Below are 18495 nucleotides of genomic sequence, written 5' to 3' on the forward strand. Positions count from 1 at the left end.
AAAACAAAAACACTGATTCACAAACGGTGTTAAGGAAACCTGTAAGTCAGTTTAAAAAAAAGATTGATCACCTGCAATCTAAAAATGGGGGTATAAAGCAATTTCTGTAATTCCAGATAGCACTAAAGAGGTTGAAATTGCTTCATTCTTTTAAAAGAAAACATTATTCTAGCTAAACTTTCCACCCAGTTGTCATGACAACCTTGCCATTTCCCACCATGTAGAGACAATTAGATATTAACCTGGGCATTTAGAGAAAGACACTCCTAACTTATACAAAGACTTGTTGATTTGTGTTAGACTGAGTAGACCAAAAAATTAGTATTACAATTCTTCCCAGAGCTAATACTCTTTAAGCCTTGAGAGCCATTGTCTTGGAAAGGAGTGGCACTGATTCTTACAGATAACTGAAACGCAGTCAACAAAAAGGGAATGTAAACTAAGTTGAATTAACTAGTACCCTTCCAGCTGCAAAACTAGTGGAAAAGAACCATATTTTTTTGGTTTTTCTGACATAAATCTTCAATATAACTGTCATCACTGTAGATTAATATTAAAATAGAAGAGCACTTTCCCTGAGATTTAATTGTGGGGAAAAATTGGTAGGGAATTGTACATCTATGTTTTCACAAATAGCCATTATTAAATCTTTAGCCATAACTCTTTCATTTACTTATATATATTGTGAGAGACAGCAAGGGAAGCATTGAATTGGAAACTACCTGAGAATGCAGGAATTAATCCTTCCTTTATTAAGGTTTTTGTTTAACTGGCACCCTTTCTTTTCTCATCGATTCAGATAATAATAAAATTCTTTTTGGGTTTTTTCATTATCTTCCTTGCTGTTAAAGTTTTTTCTACTTAATAATGCTGAGGGTGAAAGAGAAGTGGAGGCATATGTTTAGGAAGTCGGAACTGTTTTAGATTAAACAGAACTCCTGAAATGTATCTGAGTCATTGTTGTCACAGAGTATTTGTTTGACTCCACAAGCATGTTATTCTCTGGTTAATGTAGACGTTTACACAGACTAGAGCTGTCCTGGAAAATACGTACCATACAGATGAGAAGGTGAAATGCATTAAACATGTGACTATAAAACAACAACAATTTTTGTTAGAAAAAAATTGGGTTTTTCTCTTCAATGTACTAAACAAAGGAAGTGATATATTTTCTAATTATGTTGTCATTGTTCAAAATATTTAGGAGCTCTTTTCTTGAAAATTGCTTCTAGAATCTCTTGCATGTTATTTCGATTGTCCTAAGTGAAGCAAATCTGTATTCTTTAAGAGTAAGCCAAGTCTATTAAAAAGATGGATATTCATGTTCAGCAAAACCATTTTAACTTTAATATTTTTAAACTTTTAAAAGGAGCCATGAAGATTATATATGTGTGCATCAGGGTAGGGGGACTATATTCATGTGCTAGAGCTGCTGTAAAAAACAGATTGGCTGAACACGGTGGCTCGCACCTGTAATCCTAGCACTTTGGAAGAGGCCAAGGTGGGTGGATCATCTGAGGTGAGGAGTTCAAGACCAGCCTGGCCAACATGGTGAAACCCCATCTCTACTTAAAAAAAAAAAAAAATTCACCAGGTGTGGTGGCAGGTGCCTATAATCCCAGCTACTCAGGAGGCTGAGGCAGGAGAATCACTTGAACCCAGGAGGCAGAGGTTGTAGTGAGCCAAGATCGTACCACTGCACCCCATCCTGGGCAACAGAATGAGACCCTATCTCAACATACACACATATACACACACACACACACGCGCGCGCGCACACACACACACACACACACACACACAGACTGGGTGGCTTAAATGGCAGAAATCTCTTTTCTTACAGTTCTGTAACTAGAAGTCTGAAATTAAGGTGTCAGTACAGTTGGTTTCTTCTGAAGACTGTGAAGGAAGGATGTGTTCCAGGAATCTCTCCTTGGCTCACAGATGGCCATATGGCATCTTTTCCCTAAATGTTCACATTGTCTTCCCTCCTTCCACACATGTCCGTGTTCAAATTCTTCTAACTTATAGGAACACCAGTCATGTTGTATTAGGGCTCACCCCCAGGACTTCATTTTAATTTAATTACTGCGTTGAGGACCCTCCCAATACAGTCACATGCTGAAGTACTGGGGTTGGAGCTTCAACATATGAATTACAAAGGCAAGGGAGGGAATTCAGGCCGGTGGGTGCGACTTCTCAATAGAATGTGAAGGCAATTCTGACAGGAAAGCTTCTATGAAGGAACATTCCTCCTCAGAGGTTTTATCAGTTATCTCCTGCTGCATAACAAACCATCCTAGGATTAAGTTGCTTGTTCTCATAGTTCTGAGATGATCAGATGGTTTTCTTGTTTGTTAGTTTTTGTTTTGTTTTGCCGGATTTACCCAGCCTCACTTACGTGGTTTCATTAAGGGGAAAGTCCTCTGGACTAGGAGATACACGCTTAGACTCATTCACACATCTAGCAGTTGGTCCTGAAGGAAGGATGCCCTGTTCTTTTCAATAGGCACTCTCATTCTCCAGTAGGCTAGCTTCTTTGCATGCTGTTGTTTGGGCAGTGTTGCAGGAGGACAAGGAAGAATCCATAAGGTCTCTTGAGGCTTAAACTACGGTGTGGAACTCATATGCTTTCACTCTGACGTATTTCATTCAAAGCAAAGCACAGGCCAGCCTAATGTCAAAAGATGAAGAGATTCCACCTCTTGTTGGGAGGAACTACAAATGAATTGTGGCCATATCTAATCTGTCAGATACATAAGCAAATTCTGGTAAGTCTGTCAGAATATTAGTCTTCCATTTTATGCCACAATTTTTAGGCCCATTAGCTTTTTTGGGGGGTGGGGTGGGTAGGAAATAGTGACATACATAAACCCAAACAATTTTTTAACTTCCACTGTTTTTTAGTGTTTTATTCCTGCTTTATTAAATCTTACTAATTTTGATAAAATATTACATACCTCTTTTGTAAACTTCGTTTGCATGAAGCACACACTGGCCAGATGACGATGGCAGGAATCCAAGACGCTGCTGAAGAGTAGAAAACAGAGCTTATACATAGAGTATGTTAGTTTCTTTCATGTGCCAAGGAACAGAGTAGTATAACTAGTCAGGTGATAAAGCCATATTGGAAAGATACATGAACAAGTGAAGGAAAATCGAGCTCTCCGTTGAGAGGCAGCCAGACCACATAGATAACTCGCACATCATAGTAGGCATCTGTTGTGTGGCATGGCAACTATGTTAGTTCCCTGAGGCTGGTGTAACAAATTATCACAAATTTGGCAGCTTAAAACACAGAAATGTATCTCTCTTACGATTCTGGAGGCCAGAAGTCCACAGCCCTGCAGAGCTGTACTGCCTCCATGGGGTCTAGGGCAGAATCTCTCCTTACCTGCTCCAGTTTCTGATGCCTACCCCAGCATTCCTGGGCTTGTCTCCACATCCCTCCAACCTCTGTCTCCATCTTCACTTTACCTTCTCTTCTGTTTTCCATGTTGTTTCCCTTTGCCCCTCTCTTATAAAGATGCTTGTGATAGGGTTGGGGCCTATTGAGATAATCCAGGGTAATCTCCTCATCTCAGAAAACTGTCACATCTGCAAAGACCCTTTCAAATAAAATAGTTTACAAATTTCAGGATTAGAACTTAGTGTCGTTGGATATCCATTATGCCACTTACTACAGCAACGTTCAGTGTAAGGCTTTCTTCAGCCTCCAGAGCTGAGCTGTTGCAGAGAACAAATAAGACATGAGAAGGGAAGGACAGTGCGGATATCCAGCTGTGCCTGTCCGCCTTGTTGTCCCTTATTGCCAGCCCCAGCGCATGGCACTCCACTGAGCTGTGTTCTGGAGAAGTGCGTGCAGTTCACTGTCATTCAGGATCCAGAGCCTCTTCTCAGTTGCAGTGAGCGTAAGAGGATGTGGCTGTAGTTTTTTGTGTGTGTGAACACATACTCTTGTGTTTAAAACATCTGCATTAATTCCCCTGAATCCTAGTTAGAAGAGGCAGCTAAGCTTAGCAGAGGGAAGAGCTCAAACTTTAGTTGAGTTATGGCAGAGAACACAGAAATGCTCACTGATGCCTTCCTAGATGACAGCCAGGCCAAAGAACTCTAACTGAGCTCCTGTATGCCCAGGACAATTCAGACAGGCAGAAATGGCTTCATGCATTTTGAGGAGCAACTGATTCCAATTTTTATCTGTCTTTTGACAAGTAGTAGCCCTTGTAAGAGGTGCATAGGCATAATATTTTACATGTAATTTTACAAGGGGTCATAACTTCAAGTGCAACACAAGATAGAAGATATGCTTCAGAAAGACAGGTATTTTGAAATTGTTGTGTTTCAAGTGCCCAGAATAGAGCCACGGATAACTAGAACTTTGTTAAAACCTTGCTTTAAGAGGCCCCACCAAGCACAAGAGATTTAGTGATGGTTTTTCCATATGGTACAATTCCCTGACAAGCAGTTAAATAATTTAGGTTTATGGCTACCAGTTACCATCACGTAGGCATAGTTACTAAGGCATGAGGCCATTCTAGTACTTTTCTTAAAACGAATTAGTTAACTCTATGTAACAGTGTCACTGCACATAAGACAGAAGGTGCTTGACAACACGATCTCTAACGACTGTGGAATTTCCACATGCCTAAGAATCATCTCGGTGGTTTGTTAAAAGTAACGATTTTCTGCTGGGTGCAGTGCTCATACCTGTAATTCCAGCACTTTGGGAGGCTCAGGTGGGAGAATTGCTTGAGGCCAGGAGTTTGAGACCAGCCCGAGCAACATAGTGAGCCTCTGTCCCTATTAAAAAAAAAAAAAAAAAATAGCTGGGCATGGTGGCATGTGCCTGTAATCCTAGCTACTCCAGAGGCTGAAGTTGGAGGATTGCTTGAACCCAGGAGTTCAAGGTTGCAGTGAGCTATGATCGCACCGCTGCACTCCAGGCTGGGAGGCAGAGTCGGTGTCTCTCCCTGTCTTTCTCTCGTGTGTGTGTGTATGTGTGTGTGCACATGCATGTGTGTGTGTTATATGTAGTGTAAATACATATATGCATATATATTAGTTTGGTGCCAAAATAATTAGGATTTTTGCCATTGAAGGAAATGGCAGAAACCACAATTATTTCAACCATATATATAAGTAATGTATACAATTTTGCCATAAGCTCTGATTCAACAGAAATGTGGTACCCAGATGCTTCAGATACAGGTGGTTGAGAACTGCATGTTGAGAAACACTGCCCTCAGCAGCATTCCAGAACTTACAGTTTATGATATTCCATGTTCTAGCAAAGCCAACATACAAGTCATACTCAATAGGCAACAGAGGTGACATGCGGAAAGACAGCTATGCTGAAAATAGTGTTTCTAATTTGTTTCCATGATGTTTTGAAGGCATGAGTGATCATAGCTGTAGGCACTCCTTCTGGGTCATAATAATATTAATAAATAGTAGAAATAATAGTATTAAAACAAAGTACCTAGAATTGAGCTTTCATCACAGAGAAAATGTCTTTTTTTTTTTTTAATCAGTAGAAAGAAATGGTGCTCTGTCCCCCTTGATGTTTGGTTCACTCCTAGATATCTGTCATTTCTGAATCCATGTCATATTTCTCAGCTTCACTTTGTAATCTTGTATCAAAGAGAGAGCATGCTGGCAGTTTCTGAAAATATTTGAGAAACACATAAACACAAAAAGGCCCAGAGAGAAAGCTGAACTCCTGTTGGTGGAAATGAGCCACCTGTGTAATCACCAGGTTTCCATCACACATCTAGAGAGCGTTTTTCTGTTATACTTCAACGAAGCTCTGTGTTAGAACTCACTTATATGATCTGTTTTTATCCATGTTAACTGTATTCTAGCAAATAAAAATTTAAAAATGAAATACTAGGGGAAAAGTGTTAAGCTTAGGTTTAATGACTTTTTTCTTCATGGGGATTTTAGAGCAAGGTCATGCTTTAGAATTTTCGAGTAATAGCTTATTTGATGGAATCATAATGATCAGATTGTCCCCAGGAAAACTAGGACAGAATGGGCTGTGCTTAGCAAGCCCTGCATCTAGCAGAAAGCTTCAAGATCCTCAGGAGAAGTGGCTGTCCTGGCTCTTTCTTCTTTGCACTGAGAAACATTGATTACCAACCTGTAGACTTTTCCTGACATGACTATTTCTGGGTTTGTCCTTGACAAAACATACAGGAACCTGAGCAACATGCTAATTCAAAATGTACCAATAAGATCTTTGAGACACAGTTACACTCTGCAGGTCTTTAGACAGCTCATGATTCAGAAGACACATAATTTGGAAGCATATTTAAGTTACCTAATTTTTTTTGATGTAGCACTAACTGCTTTGGCCTTTTTACTTTTAAATTTCCTCTTCCCCAATTGTGGTTTTAATTCAATTTTGTAAAGTTCGCTTTTAACAAATAATTAAGTATGCTGATAAGGCCCTAGATAATTTGAATAATATGGTTCATAAATTTGATCTTTTAAGTATGTGTCAAACTTTAGTCCCAGAAAACAGAGAATAGAACTTATCTTTAAACAATTACAGACTATTTACAAAAATTGTACATATATTACCTTCCAAGATAAACGTCAGTAAAATTGAACAAAAGAAAAAATACTTATAAGTGGGAGTTGAACAATGAGAACACATGGACCCGGGGAGGGGAACATCACACACCAGGGCCTATCATGGGGGTGGGGGGCTAAGGGAGGGATAGCATTAGGAGAAATACCTAATGTAGATGATGGGTTGATGGATGCAGCAAACCACCATGGCAAGTGTGTACCTATGTAACAAACCTGTATGTCCTGCACATGTATCCCAGAAATTAAAGTATAATTCAAAAAAATACGTATTGATTTGTGTATTGAGACCTTGGTAAATTCACCTTTAACTTCTGGTAGCTTCTTTGTAATGCTTCCTATGAATCATGTTTATGTGAATAAAACCACTTTAACTTCTGTTTTTTAAAAAAAGAAAAGTACAGTTTGTTTTTTTTTTGTTTTGTTTTGTTTTTTTTTTTTTGACAAACTATAATTATGTTATAAACCGTTGACAAAAAGACAAAGTAATGTGGTCACTGGTGGTGGTTCACACCTGTAATCCCAGCACATTGGGAGGCCAAAGGGGGCCAGGGGTGTATATCCCTTGAGATCAAGGGTTGGAGACCAGCCTGGCCAACATGACAAAACCCTGTCTCTATTAAAAATACAAAAAAAAAAAAAAAAAAAAAAGCCGTGAATGGTGGCTTCTGCTTGAAGTCCCAGCTACTAGGGAGGCCAAGGCAAGACAATCACTTGAACCCAGGAGGCAGAGGTTGCAGGGAGTTGAGATTGTGCAGCTGCACTCCAGCTTGGATGACAGTGAGACCCCGTCTCAAAGAAAAAAAAAACAAAGTAATGTACTTAATAACATAAAAGTTAAACTAAGTTGAATATATATTTTTAATAATACTTATATCTAAAAAACAAAGGCACAAAATATCTAGAAAATGTGATTTTATTAACACTTTTGTGATGTACATTAAAATGTGTTTGGAGGAAAATACATAGCCTGAATTGGCTACATGACTAAACAATATATTTGAGAATTATTTAACTGAAAAGATAGAAAAACAAAAGCAAATGTATCCCAAAAATTGAAATTTTAAAATTTTAATTTAAAAAAAGATAAATTCAAGTGCTGTTTCCAAAAAAAAGAAAAAAAAGTGAAATAATCAAGAAAGGAGACGGCAAAATGACCAAAATCAGAAATAAGAACAGATTAAATCACTCCTGAGAATAAAACAAATTTTAAATTTAATAAATGAATACTCTTAAATTTTTTTCAAAATACTTTGAAAATAGGAAATAAAAATGTTTAAGGAAATTAAAAATTAAACTGAAATAATTACATATGTAATATATAATCAGATATATCACTAAGGAGAAACACTAAGAAGATTATCACAGAGCCAACTTTCAAGATAGAGGTAGGACCAAAAATGCTTTCAGGGCTTTCTTTGAAATATTCATTGAGAATTCCTTTAATACAATAAACAAGAAAAAAACACATTTTCTTATTTAAAAAAAATCCAAACAATTATGAAAAAAGAAAATTTGTCATGTGAACATTAATACTAGTAAAGAAAATATCACCAAAATGAATTCAGGTGCAAATGAATATAATGTTGCACCATGACCAAGTGAGGCCTGTTTCAGAAATGCAAGGATGGCTCAATAATAAGAAATCTACTAAAATAGTTCAACCCATGAATAGGTTAACAAGGGAAAATATATTTATCTTGATTGAAGTTCAAAGCACTTGGAAAATTTAACCTTCATTTCAAACTTAAGTGCAATTTAAAACACCTTTGCCTAAGTTGAAAGGGTGCAAACTTACCTGACATGACATGAATACATTCTGTAAACTCAAACAGGCCTTGGTGAAACACTAAAGTTATTCCATTGCTGTTCTGAAAAGGAAACAGTACCCTTATTACCCTTCTTAAACATTATTTTGGATGTTGTAGATAATAAAGTTTTATAAAAAATAAAATATATGATACAAAAACTGATCCAAGCTTATTCCTGTAAGAAAATGAAATAATAAAATAAAAATAATTGAAAAAGAAATACTGTTATATTTGTACATTGTATATGTCCATTCACACATATAAACCAACTAACAACTAGTAGAAATAATCTTAAAAGGTGGTTTATTATTGTATTATGATATACAGTAATTAAAAACAAATGGAAAGTTAGTGGATGAGAAATTCAGTACATTAAAACAATCAGAAAGATATGCTATCTTAGAGCAAGCTTAATAAGCAATGTGTAGATCCAATAAAAAATTGTACAACTCTACTGAAGAACAAAAATGTCTTGGATGAACAAAAATTCATACCCTGTTTGAAAATAGGAGGATTCAATTTTAGAAAAATTACAACATGCCCCAAAATGTATAAATGCAATCTCAAAATAGCAATAAGACTTCGGGGGAAATTGAAAAAATAATATGAACTAAAGTATTTCTAGAAATCGTGACATTAAAATACCCAGAACATTTCCAAAATAAGTTGGGAGGATGGGGAATCTTTCAGATACAGATATTTCAGAACCCAAGCATTAAATATATAATTTGACATTGACTTACCAATAGGCAGGCAGAGTAATGGGAGAGAACAGAGAGGTTATAAATAGACTAACCATTATATAAGAATTTATATGTCAAAGGGGCGGAGCAAACTGGATTTAGTAAATGTTGTGGCAACTGGCTAGCAATTGAAAAAATATACTGGACTCATACCTCCTTATGTCATAATAAATTCCAGATAAGTCAAAGGTTTTAATGTTAAATGACCCCTTAAACAGCAAGAAGAATTTTAAAACATTTTTTCTTTTTTTTTTTTTTTCAGATTTTGAGCTGATAAAGTACTGTTTAAGGAGAGAAAGAATATAAGTCATAATGAAAATATATTTGGGATATAAAAAATTAAATATTTGTATAGCCAAAAATATCGAAAGATAAATGATAAACTAGAAAACATTATTTAGAGAAAATAAAGCTAATTTCTATACCATACAAGGGTCTCTTAACAACTTAAAAAATTTAAAAGAAAAACAAATAGGTAAAAGGCATGAACAGAGATCAGACAGAAAAAGAACTATAAATGAATACCTTGGTCACCCTAACATCAAAGAAATGCAAATTAAAACAACAATTAGGTACTACTATGATTGGCAAGAATAAAACGTTTATGGCCTTGAGAATTGATGAGGGCATAAGGAAGTGCATACTAACATATTTCTGTGATGGGAATATAAATTGGTGCATAATTTTGAAGACAAAAATGGCAATATCTACCAAATTATTATCTACATAGTTTTTGAGCCATCAGCTCCCTTCTAAGATTTTTCCCCCCTAGATTCCTTACAGACATGCACAAATATATGTTACAAATTGCCCTTTTTTGTTGTTGAGACAGTGTCTCACTCTGTCATCAAGGTGACAGTGTTCAGTGGCTAGATCTCAGTTCACTGGAGCCTCTACCTCCCGGGCCCAAGCGATCCTCCCACCTCAGCCTCCTAAGTATATGGGACTACAGGTGAGCACCACCATGTCTGGCTAAATTTTTGGTATTTTTAGTAGAGATGGGGTTTCACTGCAAAACTTTTAAATAGCAAGAAAACAAAATCCTAGATGTGTATAAATAGGGATTGGTTGAATTTGTTACATTTTGGCACTTGAGTGAAAAATTTTTATATATGCAAGTATTAAAAGCTTTTCAAAATACATTAAGATGTAAATAACATAACCATAATTTTATTTGTATAAAATATACTATAAGAAAATAGATACATACACACACACACACACACCCCCACACACACACTCTCACACGCACACAACCTGATAGCAGGGATTTCATTTTGGAAATGGAAAGGGGTCAGAGTGTGAAGGAGGAAGATTTTTATCTTCTTTCACAACCTCTGGTTTCTTGTTTGAGCAACATGTATTAATTTAGTAGTAGCTGTAATAATAACATTTTAAGGAATAAATGAGAGACACATGAGCCGGCAGCAAGAATGACATATCCTTTTTCCACTTCATAATGCCATCAGGAAATGTCTCACAAATACTAGCAGAAAAAAGCAGTAGTTTCAGTTACTATTAGTCCATAATACCGTAAATGCTTAGTCTCAACCACGGATTGACTATGTAGCAAATGAGGAAGTATATTCCCTGTTTTATCACAGAGATAAGCAGGGAAAGAAAACTGATTTGGGGTGTTGGAGCATGTAATGGAAACAACAGAAATATTAAAGCCAAGAAATCTAACCAAAAGTCTTGTTTTTTATATTCACTGTGTGACCTTTTACAGTCACTTAACTCCTCTGAGCTTCAGTTTTCCTATATATAAAATGAGGATAATAATCTTTAACAAATCAAATAGTTAGAAAAAAATATTTATAAATACTAGGATGCAAAATAGAAGTTTTATTTGTTTTGGAGGAAATACACCATACTTTATAAACTTTCAGAGCCCTCTTATGTCAAAACACATAGAGTTAATCAGCATGGCATCAAAGTCAGGATGACAGAAAGATGATGCCTGTTCCAGAATTTGTACTACTACAAATCTGAAGTAGATTTGTATATGCTGAACTTGAAAAGGAGACATAGTCAGATTCTCAGTTCACTAGTTTCTTATGCCAAAAGTTAACCATACACATCTCTTCCTTGACCTAATTTTTTGTCATCTGCCTCTATTTTTTGCTATTTAACTTAGCTAAAGTATTTTCCTTAACTGTTTGTTAGGATTACTGAACATCAGTTGAAGGTATGATCCATTCAATCATTCCCTGAGCAATGATGTATCAAATTCGTTAAAACCAGAGACAAACTTAGAAAATGAGAGATGTACATACAAATTAACCCTGGAAAATCACTGTTTAATTCTTGCTCGCTGTGATGCTTTAGCTTAAAGTGGAAATAGGATTAGCCTTTATGTCATTGATTATTTAACTGTTGTATTACCAGAAAATATCCAATTTACTTTGCCTATAAGAAAGGAAACTTCTCTATATCAAAGAAAACTCTTTCATAATCTGGCAGAAATACTGCCAAGTCTGATCTTTCATTATTTTCCATAATGATCTTTCTTCTATAGCTAGTCATGTAATATGTCCAGTTAATTTGGCCTGTCAGTTTTCCTCCCAGGGTCTTTGTGTACTACAGGTTTTTCACCTGTTGTTTATGGTCTCTCTCCTTCAACCTCTCCCACCAGAACCCAGTTCTGATCTCTTCCTCCTCCATCAATGATTGTGTTGCTCATTGTGACTCCTATTTACTTTCAACTTAATGACATTTCATGTCATTAAATTAGGCCAGGCATGTAATCCCAACACTTTGAGAAGCCAAGGAAGGACGAACCCAGGAATTTGAGGTGTCAGTGAGCTATGATTGCACCACTGCACTCCAGCCTGAGTGACAAAGTGAAATTCAATCTCTAATAAAAATTTTTAAAAAATTAAATTGATGTTTAGCAACTTAATCTTTCAGGACTTCACCTTCCTCATCTATAAAATCAAGCATTTGATGAAGTTTAATCATGTATTCAACAAATCTTTTACTAATGACTTCATGCAAGGTAGTTTTCTATGTGCTGGGGACTTCACAATTAAAAAAAATAGAATTAAGATTCTCTTGAAGTTACATTCCTCTGGGAAGAGACATGATATTAGCATAGTAAAGATCTATAATATACTGAGGTCAACAATGATAAATGCTATGGAAAAAACAGGTGAGAAGCAGAAGAATTGAAGCACCAGGGATAGGATAACCGTTGGGCTACAACTTTAAATGAAGACAGACTTCTTTCTTATAATGTTCTGAGTTGATATATTTTGCATATTTCTTTCAGGAAGATTATAAGTTCCAAGACAATAGGACATCTGTCATCAGTGTCTGTTCTTTCACACTGTGAGGAATATGACATAATAAATAAAAGAATAAGGTTTCAGAATAAGGATTTGGAAGATAATTCCAGGTTTGCACTTCACTTGCTGTGTAACTAAACAAGCTGCTTAATCTCTCTTAGCCCTTGTTTCCTCCTCTATAAAAAAAAAAAAACATCTACCTTGTAAGATTGTTGAGACTGACATTAGAGAGTTCACATTAGTGTGTCTAACCCACTGAAAGCACTCAACAAATGGGAGCTAGTATTACTTTTTCTATATAAAAAGTTTACACGCAGTACCTATTTATTGAATTAAAAGGTGCCCACTGTGTTAGCCACTAAAACAAAATGGATTATCATAAGCAAACTCTCTAGTACCTTTCACTTTCACAGAAGTAGTTAATTCTTTTGTGCGATGTACAATAAAATCCTAGGTTTTCTAAAGGTAGCTATTGAACAAGTGGAAAAATGTAAATAAGGTCTGTAAATTAGATAATGTTATCACAGTAATGTTACTTTCCTGATTTTGATAATTATACTGTGATTATGTAGAAGAATGTCCTTAGTTTTAAGAAATTCATTCCAAAATCCATTTATGGGTAAAAGGCATGTCTGCAACTTTTTAATGGTTTAGAATATCCATATGCATGTTTGTGTGCATGTACACCTACATATGTGTATACATAATATATATGTAAATACAAGGATGTACACACATGAACACACGTGCATACAGGAATCTGAGTGGTGGTAGTATGAGAAATTTTGCAACTCATTTGTAAGTCTGATACTGTGTCACAATAAAAAGTTACAATTAAATGTACATATTATTGAATGAATTAGTGGCTAAACGAGGGAATGAGAAAGCATGAATTAAGCATTATCAGAAAAAAATAAAATCACTTAGACATTTTGTAAAATCTTTTGTATAACTCTTTCTTAGAATGCTTAAAGAATACTAAGACATAAAATATTTGTGAATTAAGAATAGAGAAAAAACTGAGTTTGTAGGGTCTTATATCTAGGCATTGTTAAAGTCTGAATGTGTTGCCCAGAATTCATGAATTGGAAACTAATCCACAATGCAACCGTATTGGAAGATGTGGCCTTTTGGGAGTTAATTTTAGATCATGAGGGTCCACTCTCATAAATGGATCAATGCCTTTAGAAAAAGGGCTTGTGAAAGTGAGTTTGTCCTCTTCTGCTCTTCTGCCATGTGAGGACACAGTTTGTCCCCACTTTGGCCCTTCTGCCTTCTTCCATGTGAGGACATGCAAGGAGACCTTCACCAGACAGCAGATGCAGGTGCTTTGATCTGGGACTTCCCAGCCTCCATACTGTGAGAAATCTATCTTCTTTGTAAATTACCCAGTCATAGGTATTTTGTTATAGCAGCACAAATGAACAAAGATAGGAACCATGTCTTTCAGATGGAAATCTTGTGCATATGATAAGTACGTTGGCAGATTTTAAAGATAACAATTTTGATTACGAACATTACAACCTGTGATGATAAAAAACTGTATTCATAATGAAATTATATAGAAAAAACAGAAATCATAATACAACTGATCAACGTCCCTCTTTTGTATGGTTTTAACAAGGTACAGATGAATGTGTAAGCCCTGAGGATGTTTTCCTTTGTTTAGTTATATGTAGTTTAATAGGCCTTGCTAGAAATTCACAAATTCAACGATCAAACAAATCAGGGGATTTATTATCAGATTTTCTTGTCTTTTTTTTTTTTAATAAAGACTAAACTTTCTATCCTCTTACTTTGGGCATTACCAACTCATTAAAATTTTATACTCTTCTCTAATTAAATATAGAACTTGTCTATGCAGCAGATATTCTAAGAAACCACAGAGCTGGAGTAATTAAATGAAAAACAAATACAAGGAAATATCTATGCCTTTTTATGTTTTCTTAAGATATTCTATGCAATTTGTATACTCAGTCTTACAAGTGTGTCTATTTTCATTTCTCAAGAGCTCTTGTTTTTCCCTTTTTCTGTGTTACTGTTTTAAAACAGCCAAACATCTATTCAATCACATTATATACACATACATATATATTTTCTTTCTATCTAGAAAGACCCGTTTTGAAAGAAAAGAAAGAAAAAAATGCCTAAATGAAAGCCCCTTTAATCAGTTACAAGAGTGCTGTACCAATTACTTCCCTACAGGGTGACCTTTTCATCTTTTAATGGCATTTTGGAATAAAATCACCCTAACATGTTGGGAGTGTTATGCGTGTCACATTTCCAATTCTATTTTTTCTCTTGTTGGCGCTGAATAAGGCCTAATGTATTCATGACCTAATTAGAGTAATTTTTGAATAATAATGACCTCCTGGGGGAGACTTTTTTCTTGCTACTATTCAGACACATTAACTAGAACAAGTGTTTCTTAATTTTTAAGTGTTTCTCTGGTTATTGGAAATATTTTTGCTTCATTTAAAATGGAAATTATATAACAGGAATCCCTAGAGGAAATGAAAAGCACTCTGTTTTAGTTTTGTGATGCTTTTTTCTCTTGAAAATGAAGTATTGCTGTTATGTTAACATGTTCATCAGTTCTTTCATTCTCATGGAATGTGACTATCCAAGAAAGACATATCACCACCTTTGGAAAAAAGCTTAAGTAATTTTTACAGCTCCTCTTGCAGCCGTATCTCTAGGTTTCCGAATTAGTTGCACAAAGACTTTCGTTCCAGCCATCTCCTTTTTTACTACCTTGTCTTATGATGAAGTAAATGTCGAGACAAAAAAAGCAAAAAAAAAAATTTGACACATTTTAGAATCTTATGGATTATTCACAGCTTATAAAAGACTAAATAGTTTTGTTTTCATTTAAATAAAAAACCTCCATTGTGTGTGTTTGCGTGTGTATATATTTAATACCTAACTTTTCCTAGGAGACCAGCAGAATGGACAATACCTCATCTCCTATCCTCATCACCACCAAAAGTTCACGCTGTACACTTACACATCTGGTCATTTGAGTTGATTTGCCCATCTGCTCATCTGACTCAACTTCTCATTCACTCACACAGTCATGCTATTTCTCCTGATCTCTTCCTCTGTCTTCATTAAAATACATGCTGTCTCTAAATTCCCCTTCAACCTTCCAACTTTTATGAAAACCTGACCGTCGCTTGAGAATCCAGGTACTGTCACATCTGTTTTAACTGGTGACTTTTTTTCTCCCTACTCCATAGAACAGGTCCTTGAGGTTGAGTTGAGGAACTTGCTCCTCACGGCTTCTTCTAGACAATTTTTCTTCCCACCTGTTTTCAAAATCCTTAGCTACTCCACAGTTTCTCATCAGACTATATCTACTACTGCTCTTTATTTTAGTCATATAGCAACCAGCCATTCTCCAGATTCTAGGACCTGCCTTACTTTTTTGTTCTACCTCTACTGCTGTATGAAATTTAATAACAATAATGTAACCGCTAAAATCTTTACTGCAATAATCCCTCCCTCTTATATTTCAAAATCATTTTCTGTCTAATGTACACACTTCAACAATTCTTTGGCCCCATCAGAATCAATTCTTTTTTACTGAGCCACGTTTTTCTCACATCTTCAGTTGCCTATTTATACTAAAATGGCATTGTTCTTCAGTAGTCATTACCTTGCATAAATTCTCATCTTTCTGGCCCCTTGCTTCCTCTTTCCTACTTGTAAAACAAAACCAAAAAGTTAATCAAATGCAAAATGTTGATATTTTTGCATATCTATCCAAACAACTGAATTTAAGTTGGGAAAAATCACACTACTATACCAGCTAACCCTACTTTAATCTGGTAACAAAAAATTTTCAAGTGGGCTTTCACCACTACTCAACAATAGTGTTGATACTGTGTTTTTCTCGTCAGTTTTCTCTCCCATTTACTGAGGTGAATATTTCACCCCTTTGCCTCCTTAACCAAATATTTCCTCATTTCCAATCTCTCTCATTTCTGTCTAACCCACATATACTTCTTTTGTTTAGCTCAAAAGAGAAAAGGAGTTTTTGTTTAACCTTAAAGGAGTTTGAAACTATGGAGCCCGAAGGCTGTTTCTAAATGTAGCTTGGAAACATAAAGGCTGTAGACACAGCTCTGTCTTAACTGTCTAAACTTGGGCAAGTCTTTAACATCTTAGTATCCCTTTATTCAACTCTAAAATAAGATGTGTGAATGGAAAGTTTACTACAGTCCCTATAGAAATAAACAGACATTTAACCAGACTCTTGAAAGTCTTATAAGTTCCTTGCTAATCTAGCCAGTTGAATTCTGCATTCATTTGTGTGTATATATATATATATTCGTTATGGCTGATGGCTTAGAGCATGGAGAGAGGATGGCAAGACAGAATCTGAAAGCAAGAAAGTGAGAAGATTGAGAGGTGTGGAGAAGGAAAAAGCTGATCTTCGAAAAGTACAGTAAAATGTCCTTGGGTATCTCAATATACCTTTATTGTTCAGGTAAAAAATCTGCTGACATTATAGGATATTACAAAGGCATTTCAATATTTGTGATACTGTAATCAGTTAGAATTCTGAAAGCCATTAGAGAACAGACTGTCCTGAATGTCATGTGTATTTTATAAAGGAAGATATTATAGCAACAAATTGTTAAAAAAAAAAAAAAAATCAAACCTTGAACGATGAAACAGAGGCAGGGGCCACACTGTATCTACACAGTTTTAAGTAGAAGAATTGTGTTACCATTGGGGGTACAAGAGATGGAACCCTGCAGGTTCAGGAATGGTTAGGGAACAGTGCGGAGCCAGTGCTCACCCAAAAAGCAGCTTTTTGAAAATTGGAAAAGGTGTCACCTCTGGGTGAACCTTAAAGTATTTCCTCTTAATACATTCGAGAATGATTCCTGTGTATGGACAAAAGGGATCCTTTTGAATTGCAGTTGCAACTTTATTCCCTCCTGTGTCCCCAAGGATGATATAATGATAAAAAGGCCTTTATCATTAATGAGCAGAAGCACATAAGGAATTTCAGCTCCCATTGGTCCTCCTTGGCCAGGTGTTCTTGTGCAGGGTACCACTCAGGGCCAGGTGGCGTGAGTCTGGCATTAATTGATTGGTTAATAGAAGAGAAGACTATTCTAAGTAAATCTTAGCCTATTTAGGCAAATATCTCAAAGGACAGATAATTGGCTCTCCAAGGCTTAGTGTGTCAGATGGAATGATGTCTACCTAGAACTATTTCATTTAGAATGGCCTTTCTTACATAGTTAAAAGTAGGGCAGTATGGCCATTTTCACGATATTGATTCTTCCTAACCATGAACATGGAATGTTTCTCCATCTGTTTGTGTCCTCTCTTATTTCGTTGAGCAGTGGTTTGTAGTTCTCCTTGAAGAGGTCCTTTACATTCCTTGTTAGTCGTATTCCTAGGTATTTTATTCTCTTTGTAGCAATTGTGAATGGCAGTTCATTCTTGATTTGGCTCTCTTTAAGTCTGTTATTGGTGTATAGGAATGCTTGTGATTTTTGCACATTGATTTTGTATCCTGAAATGACACTGCCATGCGTGTACCTATGCAACTATCTTGCATGTTCTTCAAATGTACCCCAAAACCTAAAATGCAATTAAGGAACAACAACAAAAAAAGAATGATTTATATATTCTGGATATAAATGTTTTATATGGGTTGTGAAAAAAAAAATAGGAAAGGTTAATTAATTTTACAATTAAGTATTGCTAGGCTTTGAATATTTGTGTTCTTCCAAAATTCATGTTGAAAGTAAATCTCCAATGCAATAGCATTAAGAAGTGATGCCTTTAGGGGGTGATTAGGTCATGAGGACATTACCTTCATGAATGGAATTAGTGAGTGGCCCTATAAAAGGGCTTGAAAGAGGCTGGTAGGCGCTTTTGTTTCTTCTACTATGTGAGGACACAGCAACAAGGCACCATCTTGGAAGCAGAAAGCAGCTTTCACCAGACACTGAATCTTCTGACACTTCAATCTTGGACTTCCCAGCTCCTAGAACTGTGAGAAATAAATGTCTTTTTTTTTTTTTTTTTTTTTTT

This window comes from Sapajus apella, unplaced genomic scaffold (genome assembly GCF_009761245.1).
Source record: "Sapajus apella isolate SASKATOON/1434 unplaced genomic scaffold, GSC_monkey_1.0 scaffold40, whole genome shotgun sequence".
Taxonomy (NCBI): domain Eukaryota; kingdom Metazoa; phylum Chordata; class Mammalia; order Primates; family Cebidae; genus Sapajus; species Sapajus apella.